The sequence below is a fragment of the Herpailurus yagouaroundi genome, unplaced genomic scaffold (assembly GCF_014898765.1).
Source record: "Herpailurus yagouaroundi ecotype Mexico unplaced genomic scaffold, PumYag 165, whole genome shotgun sequence".
In the NCBI taxonomy this organism is placed as follows: domain Eukaryota; kingdom Metazoa; phylum Chordata; class Mammalia; order Carnivora; family Felidae; genus Herpailurus; species Herpailurus yagouaroundi.
The window spans coordinates 17,897,349-17,907,371 of NW_024412406.1; positions in this window are offsets into that span (position 1 = coordinate 17,897,349).

Consider the following 10,023-nt stretch of genomic DNA (forward strand, 5'->3'; position numbering starts at 1 on the left):
TGCTCTGATCTTTATTATTTCTCTTCTTCTGCTGTATTTAGGCTGTCTTTGCTGTTCTGCTTCTATTTCCTTTAGGTGTGCTGTTAGATTTTGTATTTGGGATTTTTCTTGTTTCTTGAGATAGGCCTGGATTGCAATGTATTTTCCTCTTGGGACTGCCTTCGCTGCGTCCCAAAGCGTTTGGATTGTTGTATTTTCATTTTCATTTGTTTCCATATATTTTTAAATTTCTTCTCTAATTGCCTGGTTGACCCATTCATTCTTTAGTAGGGTGTTCTTTAACCTCCATGCTTTTGGAGGTTTTCCAGACTTTTTCCTGTGGTTGATTTCAAGCTTCATAGCATTGTGGTCTGAAAGTATGCATGGTATGATTTCAATTCTTGTATACTTATGAAGGGCTGTTTTGTGACCCAGTATGTGATGTATCTTGGAGAATGTTCCATGTGCACTCAAGAAAAAAGTATATTCTGTTGCTTTGGGATGCAGAGTTCTAAATATATCTGTCAAGTCCATCTGATCCAATGTCTCATTCAGGGCCCTTGTTTCTTTATTGACCGTGTGTCTAGATGATCTATCCATTTCTGTAAGTGGAGTGTTAAAGTCCCCTGCAATTACCACATTCTTATCAATAAGGTTGCTTATGTTTGTGAGTAATTGTTTTATATATTTGGGGGCTCCTGTATTCGGCGCATAGACATTTATAATTGTTAGCTCTTCCTGATGGATAGACCCTGTGATTATTATATAATGCCCTCATTCATCTCTTGTTACAGCCTTTAATTTAAAGTCTAGTTTGTCTGATATAAGTATGGCTACTCCAGCTTTCTTTTGACTTCCAGTAGCATGATAAATAGTTCTCCATCCCCTCACTCTCAATCTGAAGGTGTCCTCAGGTCTAAAATGAGTCTCTTGTAGACAGCAAATAGATGGGTCTTGTTTTTTTTTTATCCATTCTGATACCCTATGTCTTTTGGTTGGCACATTTAGTCTATTTTCATTCAGTGTTCTTATGGAAAGATACGGGTTTAGAGTCATTGTGATGTCCATAGGTTTCATGCTTGTAGCGATGTCTCTGGTACTTTGTCTCACAGGATCCCCCTTAGGATCTTTTGTAGGGCTGGTTTAGTGGTAACGAATTCCTTCAGTTTTTGTTTGTTTGGGAAGACCTTTATCTCTCCTTCTATTTTATTTATTTTAAAATAATTTTTTTTCCAACGTTTTTTATTTATTTTTGGGACAGAGAGAGACAGAGCATGAACGGGGGAGGGGCAGAGACAGAGGGAGACACAGAATCGGAAACAGGCTCCAGGCTCCGAGTCATCAGCCCAGAGCCTGACGCGGGGCTCGAACTCACGGACCGCGAGATCGTGACCTGGCTGAAGTCGGACGCTTAACCGACTGTGCCACCCAGGTGCCCCTCTCCTTCTATTTTAAATGACAGACTTGCTGGATAAAGGATTCTCAGCTGCATATTTTTTTTTCTGTTCATCACATTGAAGATCTCCTGCCATTCCTTTCTGGCCATTCCTTTCTGGCCTGCCATTCCTTTCAGTAGAGAGATCCGTCACGAGTCTTATAGGTCTCCCTTTGTATGTTAGAGCACGTTTATCTCTAGCTGCTTTGAGAATTTTCTCTTTCCTTGTATTTTGCCAGTTTCACTATGATATGTTGTGCAGAAGATTGATTCAAGTTACAACTGAAGGGAGTTCTCTGTGCCTCCTGGATTTCAGTGCCTTTTTCCTTCCCCAGATCCGGGAAGTTCTCAGCTATTATTTCTTCAAGTACACCTTCAGCACCTTTCCCTCTCTCTTCCTCCTCTGGGATACCAATTATGCATATGTTATTTCTCTTTAGTGCATCACTTAGTTCTCTAATTTTCCCCTCATACTCCTGGATTTTTTTTTATCTCTCTTTTTCTCAGCTTCTTCTTTTTCCATAATTTTATCTTCTAGTTCACCTATTCTTTCCTCTGCCTCTTCAATCCGAGCTATAGTTGTCTCCATTTTATTTTGCAGTTCATTGATAGCATTTTTTAGCTCTCCTGGCTGTTCCTTAATCCCTTGATCTCTGTAGCAAGAGATTCTCTGCTGTCCTTTATACTGTTTTCTAGCCCAGCAATTAATTTTATGACTATTACTCTAAATTCACTTTCTGTTAGATTGTTTAAATCATTTTTGATCAGTTCATTAGCTGTTGTTATTTCCTGGACGTTTTTCTGTGGGGAATTCTTCCGTTTCGTCATTTTGGATAGTCCCTGGAGTGGTGTGGGACTGTGGGGCACTTCCCCTGTGCTGTCTTGAATAACTGCATTGGTGGGCGAGGCTGCAGTCAGCCCTGATGTCTACCCCCAGCCCACCGCCAGGGCCACAGTCAGACTGGTTTGTGCCTTCTCTTCCCCTCTCCTAGGGGCAAGATTCACTGTGGGGTGGCGTGGCCTGTCTGGGCTACTTGCACACTGCCAGGCTTGTGGTGCTGGCGATCTGGCGTATTAGCTGGGGTGGATCAGCAAGGTGCATAGGGGCGGGAGGGACAGGCTCAGCTCGCTTTTCCTTCAGAGATCCGTTTCGGGAGGGGGCCCTGTGGCACTGGGAGGGAGTCAGACCCGCCGGAGGGATGGATCCACAGAAGCACAGCTTTGGGTGTTTGCGCGGTACAAGCAAGTTCCCTGGCAGGAACTGGTTCCCTTTGGGATTTTGGCTGGGGGATGGGCGAGGGAGATGGCGCTGGCGAGCGCCTTTGTTCCCCGCCAAGATGAGGTCTGTTGTCTGAGTCTCAACAACTCTCCCTCCCATTGTCCTCCAGCCCTCCCATTCTCAGAGCAGAGCTGTTAGCTTATAACCTTCCAGATGTCAAGTCCCACTTGGTGTCGGGACACACTCCGTCTGGCCCCTCTGCTTTTGCCAGCCAAACTCGGTGGCTCTGCTTGGCCGGGGGGCCGCCCCTCCGCCCCGGCTCCCTCCTGCCAGTCCGTGGAGCGTGCACCGCCTCTCCGCCCTTCCTACCTTCTTCCGTGGGCCTCTCGTCTGTGCTTGGCTCCGGAGACTCCGTTCTACTAGTCTTCTGGTGGTTTTCTGGGTTATTTAGGCAGGTGTAGGTGGAATCTTAGTGATCAGCAGGACGCGCGGTGAGCCCAGCGTCCTCCTGCGCCGCCATCTTCCCAGGATCCTCCTGTAATGTAGTTTAAAATCAACAAGTGAAATACTTGCAACTTTGTTCTCCTTTCTCAAATTGCTTGGAATATTCAGGGTCTTTTGTGTATCCATATGAAATTTGGAATTTTTTTCTCTGTATCTATGAAAAGTGCCATTGGAATTTTGATAGACAGTGCATTGAATCTATAGATAGTTTTTGGGTAGTATGGACATTTTAACAGTATTAGTTCTGATCCACAGACATTGGATATATTTCCATTTATTTGTGTCTTCTTCAGCTTCTTTCATCAGTAAGTTAAAGTTTGCAGTGTAACAGATCTTTTACCTTCTTGGTTAAATGTATTCCTAAGTATTTTATTGTTTTTGATGCTGTTGTAAATGCGATTATTTCTTTTTCTTTCAGATATTTTCATGTTGATACATAGAAATGCAATTGATTTTTATGTTAATTTTGTATCCTGCAATGATACTGAATTTGTGTATTAGTTTTAACAATTTCTTGGTGGATCTTTGAGTTTTCTATATATAATATCATGAATTCTGCAAGCAGAGACAGTTTTAGTTCTTTCTTTCCAATTTGGATGCATTTTATTTCATTTTCTTGCCTAATTGCTTCATTTAGGGCTGCTGCGAAGGCTTAATGGTACTTAACAGATACTTAATAAATGTCCACAATTATTATTAATGAGATGATACACAATATAAAGCTAGCCATTAGTAGTATCACAACAAGTGGGAAGCAAAGGCTCTAAGGATGGGGAATCCCTATTCTGGAGAACATTAAAGAATCTGCAGCATGGAAGTGGCAGGATTCTTCCTGAATGACTGTGTTTCCACCTTTGTTGCATTGGTCCTCTCAACCCGATCACATCCTTTGCCATCACCATCGGGGATCTTAGCACATCAAAAGGATGTATATAAGAAAAATTGGAATTATGCTTCCACAAACCCACCAGAGCACATTGGGAACAAAAGAGTGCATTTAAACAAATGTTCATTAACTAGACTCACTTGGGTGAGAGAAGCCCTGCACAGAGGCAACAGCCCTGTTTCACAGTCCATTTAGTTGGAGACGAGAGAGTCAACACAGGCACAGTCTTAGGCATGGCAGTTGTTGAAGGACAGCTGTGACCCATGCTTCCAAATGAATCTTCACTACTATTACTGTAACTGAGGTGGAAGATAGTGGTTTTTAATTTCAAAACTTGCTTTGAGAAAGCCAAGTGCAACATACAGAAGCAAAGGAGCTGGCACCAAGCACTGCTCTTGGCTGCTCTAGCCACAGCAGGGACTGAGGCCAGCTCCAGGTAGCCTTTGGCGTACAGGGGGTATGGATGTGAAGAAGCAATGACTTCTCCATATGCTGGAGGGGAAGTGAGCTGCACATTGTAGTCCTGAGCCTACAGTTGCTGTTCTACCTGAAGGATCTTCGTCTAGAAGAATGGGTCCACAAGGCTCAAAGAAAGGTCAGTAAGAAAAACAACCAGAAAAATAAATCTTTCTTTGTTTTTGGCAACCATTCATGAATAGAGCTTGAAAGATGGCGTTCAAGGCAATGGTTTGGAGATCCTGAAGTTTCACCCCATGGGTCCCTGTGTTCGCTGAAGTTTCCAGCTGTCAGGACCATGCTGGTGTGAGACAAATGGACTGAATTTTCCAGCTCACCTAGTTGCCCTTGAGGCTGGAGTCTGGACAGAGGTCACTCAAGCCTGCTGACCATGTGTTCCCTTGCACTCCTGTGGTGAAGGAAGGTAATGGGGCCAGCGGCACAGCTTGCACAATCCATCACCATCTGTGTTCAGTCGTCAATGAACGTTTGATGCCCATGATGTACCCAGCAATGGGCTGAGGAGGACCTGGAACTACAGAGGTGAGGCTCTTGGTTCCTTTTCTCAGAGTCGTGGTAGGGTGGAGGACACAGACAAGTAGACTTTACAGTATGATATGACAGGGACTAGAGAAGCATAGGGGCAGGGGCACTGAGCCCGGCTCAGCCAGGAAATGATGCCTAAGCTGTGGCTTTAAGGACTGGTATGAGTTGAATAGTGTCCCTTCTGCAGAAGATATGTGGGAGTCCTAACCCCCAGTACCTTAGAATGTGACCTTATTTGGAGTTAGGGTCTTTATGAGGTAATCAAGTTAAATTGAGGTCATTCATTAGCATGTGCCCTAATCTAGTATGTATCCTGATAAAAGAGGGAAGATTTAGACACAAAGACACACACACACATACACACAGGGGTAATGCCACAGGAAGATTGAATTATGCCACCACAAGCTAAGGAGCTACCAGAAGCTAGGAAAGAGTCCTGGAACTGTTCCTTCCCCTAGCGCCTCCAGAGAGAATACAGCCCTGCTGACACCTTGATTTGAGACTTCTGGTCTCCAGAACCCTGAGATAATAAATTTCTGTTCTAAGCCAACCAATTTGCAGTATGTTTTTATGGCAGTAACAGGAAACTAATACCTGGACTTGGGGTTATCCAGGTGGAGAAAAAGGGGGAGGGAGGCCCCAGCCCAGGCAAGGAGATAGGGACATGATATATTGCTTGTTGGTACAACTGGGGCATAGGAACAGGGTAAGGCCATGGTAGGAGTGGAGGTGTAAGAAGACTGAAGGGGCCCTTCCCTGCCTTCTCCACCTGGATAATCTCTGATTCCTTGAATTAGTTTCCCACTTCCTACTATAAAAAGGCTGGAGAAGAGGGTGTATTGCTTAAATCATGAAGATCTTGGCCTATGCCATACTAAGGAGTTTGGGTTAATTCCAAAAGTGATGGGGAGCTATGAAGGAACTCTGTCACAGCCAGCATGGCAGCATTGCAGAGATATATTGTGGCCTGTGGGGCTTAAGGAGGGAGGTTGCTGTGGCAACCTTGGCAGGGAGCGATGAAATCCAGAATCAAGGCAGTGGGTAAGAGAAAAGGGACCAGGAGGAGGTGCTGCTGAGGAGATGGTGACTGGCCGTCTGTGGCGCAGAATGGAGGGGTCAGGGAATACCAAGCATGGTGGATGCTGCTGGTCTTCACTGAAATAGGGAAGACAGAAGAGGAGCACTTGCCTGCTGGGGAAGATTGGTGCTGTTCTAGGCCTTGCTAAGTTTGAGGAGCCAGTGAAACATCTCAGTAGAGAAATCCGTGAGGCGCCTGAATGGCTCAGTCGGTTAAATGTCTGACTCTTGATTTCAGCTCAGGTCATGATCTCAGAGTTGGTGAGTTCCAGCCCTGTGTCGGGCTCCTCACTGGCAGTGCAGAGCCTACTTGGGATTCTCTCTTTCTCTGTCTCTCTGCCCCTCCCCTGCTTGCTCGCTCACTCTCTCTTTCTCTCTCAAAATAAATAAATAAACTTAAAAAAAATTGTGCAGAGCGCACTTGTGGTTGTGTGGTTGTGTGGTATGTGTGGTCCCTTAGGGGACCCTGTCCAGACTCTTGCCTGGTGTAGAGTCATCTGTGAAAAGTGTGGAGAGGAAGACAAGGCTGAGCGTGGCCTAGAGGATTCTCCCCACCCTTTGCTGTGGTCACAGGGGCTGTGTTGCAACCTGAGGGGGCCCCACTCTGGGATCCCTGGTTCACAGCAGACAGACCTCATCTGGCCACTCAGTCTTGCTGACCCAGGGCTGGGCTAAGAGGTGGATGTGTTTGGTCATAAGGCGGTCTTTGGGGAATGCATCTTAGAGATCTGAGCTAGTCTGGCAGTCTGAGCCTAACACCTCCTAATCCAGATACCTCATTCTTCTGATCTTACTGATCTATACTATCCTTCATCACTATAATTTTGAGACACGGGCTAATGTCAGTGGACAGAATCCTGAGCTGTAAATCTGGAGACCCCCTCGTGTAGGGTTTGACTTTTACCAGGTGGATTGTGCAGGCAGCTTCATTTTGCTTAGTCTCCCTATGCCTCAGTTTCCTTACCTCAGTCACAGCCATAGTCATCCAATCAGATTGTGGAGGGCAGATGTGAGACAATATAGGAAAATACTTTGACCTCTCTAAAGGAAAACTACCTCACAACTGTACATTTTTAATCTTATCAGTGGTATTAGGTATATCTTGCCTGCTAGAAGGACCACTGTATTGTTTTGGGCTCTCTGCTAGGAGGTCAATGCTTGGTATTTGATACCTTACATTTTCTCAAACTGGCCCTCTTTTAAGACTTACTTTCAGATTACCTTAAGACAAGTTTTCCGTTGGTATTTTTCTGTCACCTTTTCAAGTGACTCTTGCAGCACTTGATATGCTTTTTTTAAAAAAAAATTTTTTTTTTCAACGTTTATTTATTTTTGGGACAGAGAGAGACAGAGCATGAACGGGGGAGGGGCAGAGAGAGAGGGAGACACAGAATCGGAAACAGGCTCCAGGCTCTGAGCCATCAGCCCAGAGCCTGACGTGGGGCTCGAACTCCCGGACCGCGAGATCGTGACCTGGCTGAAGTCGGACGCTTAACCGACTGCGCCACCCAGGCGCCCCTTGATATGCTTTTTTTGAAGAACTCACTTTCTCCCAGCCTGAGCTGGGGGCCTGGCCTCTCTCCCAGCAGCTGCTGGCTACATTCAGGAAGGTTATACTCATTTTCCTGCCTCATAACTAGTTGAATTATATTATATTCAGCTCAAGACCTGTAAGCCAACCATTCACAGTGAGATGGCAGAACTAGATTCCTCAGTAGAAGATACTCAGCAGGTTTAAGGGAAAGAGGCTTTATTACTGTTAATATCAGCTAACATCTACCAGATGACCACAGGGCACAAGGTTCCGTACAGCACAGAGAATGGCACAGCTTTGTCATTATCCAGAAATTCTGGGCCATTGACCAAATAAAGGAGAAAATCCTCATATGCATTCCAATAATCAAGAAATCCTTAATATTGGATACTGTGATTCCCCAGCCTGGCTGTACATCAACTCCCTAGCCTGGATGTACAGAATCTTAGAGGCTGAGATCCAGAAAATCAATATTTTTAAGAAGTCCTCCAGGGTGATTCAGGTGCATGTTTAAGTTTGAGCCCTGCTATAGTACTCTCCAAGGCACTTTGATGGACTGTGCCATAAGGGACTTCAAGCAACTTGATTGCCCTCACCCTCACCTTCCGCTGTGCTCACTCTTATTTACTTAGTCAACACGTATTTATTTTATTGAGGGCTGGCTCAGGTCGGATGCTGTGCCTCATGCTCAGTGCTCCAGACAATACTCCAATGAGTAGAAAGGACATATAGTCCAGGCTCCCAGGAATCCAAAATCTTCTGTTACCTCACTGAGGCTTGGCTAGATGAGAGAAGGCCTGGAGTTTTACAGATGGGAGGCAGAGTCTTTGTGGCTTGAAGCATGAGGAACTGTACAGATAGGGGAAGATCCAGGCAACTCCTCTATTCTGCCTTCCTTGCTTTTGCCTTTCTGCCACAAATATTAACAGAGGCAACACTTTATGATATGGAGGTTCTGGGTCGAAATGTCATCCACAGGCACTGTGGTGCCAGGCCAGTCCCTTCTGTGACATGGGGCCTCCTAGTGTAGGGAGGATAGCATGAAGGTGTGGTTGTGTGGTATGAAATCAATACTGGGACACAGTAAGAGCTTGATGAGGTAACGGGACAAGGTCCCCCTCTCATGGAGCTCACATTCTGGCAGGAAGAAGCAACATAAACAAGAAAACAATGAGGAAAAAATAAGTTCAGATGGTAATGCTTCCATGAAAGAAATAAAACCAGGTGGTGAGATGGACAATGTATCTTTGGGGTTTGGGGTGTTAAGGGTGACACTACTGAGGAGGTACTGGCCTAGCTGAGATGTAATAGCCAGCCTTGCAAAGAACTCAGATAGGGGACATCTCAGGCTAAGGAAGAGCAGGGTGAGCTCAGCCCTTTAGGTCATGAGGGGGCTCTGGTAGCTGAAGCACAGTGATGAGGGGAGAGGGTTGGGAGGTCACTCAGACAGAAAAGGGCCATACCCTTGTAAGGTCTGGTAAACAGGGGAATTTATTTCAAGTGAAATGGTAAGTGATATATTTTTTTTAAGCCACCTAGGCACCCTGGTTTATTCACTTATTTATTTATTTTTTATATAATTTATTGTCAAATTGGTTTCCATACAACACCCAGTGCTCATTCCAACAGGTGCCCTCAATGCCCATTACCCAATTTCCCCTCTCCCGCATCCCCCACCAACCCTCAGTTTGTTCTCAGTATTTAAGAGTCTCTCATGGTTTGCCTCCTTCCCTCTAACTTTTTTTCCCCCCTTCCCCTCCCCCCTGGTCTTCTGTTAAGTTTCTCAGGATCCACATATGAGTGAAAACATATGGTATCTGTCTTTCTCTGCCTGAACTTATTTCACTTAGCATAATACCCTCCAGTTTCATCCATGTTGCTGCAAATGTCCAGATTTAATTCTTTCTCATTGCCAAGTAGTATTCCATTGTATATATGAACCACATCTTCTTTATCCATTTGTCAGATGATGGATATTTAGGCTTCTTCCGTAATTTGGCTATTGTTGAAAGTGCTGCTGTAAACATTGGGGTACAAGTGCCCCTCTGCATCAGCACTCCTGTATTCCTTGGGTAAATTCCTAGTAGTGCTATTGCTGGGTCATAGGGTAGATCTATTTTTAATTTTTTGAGGAACCTCCACACTGTTTACCAGAACAGCTGCACCAGTTTGCCTTCCCACCAACAGTGTAAGAGGGTCCCCATTTCTCCACATCCTCTCCAGCATCTGTTGTTTCCTGAGTTGTTCATTTTAGCCACTCTGACCGGTGTGAGGTGGTATCTGAGTGTGGTTTTGATTTGTACTTCCCTGATGGGGAGTGATATTGAGCATCTTTTCATGTGTCTGTTGGCCATCTGGTTGTCTTCTTTAGAGCAGTGTCTATTCAT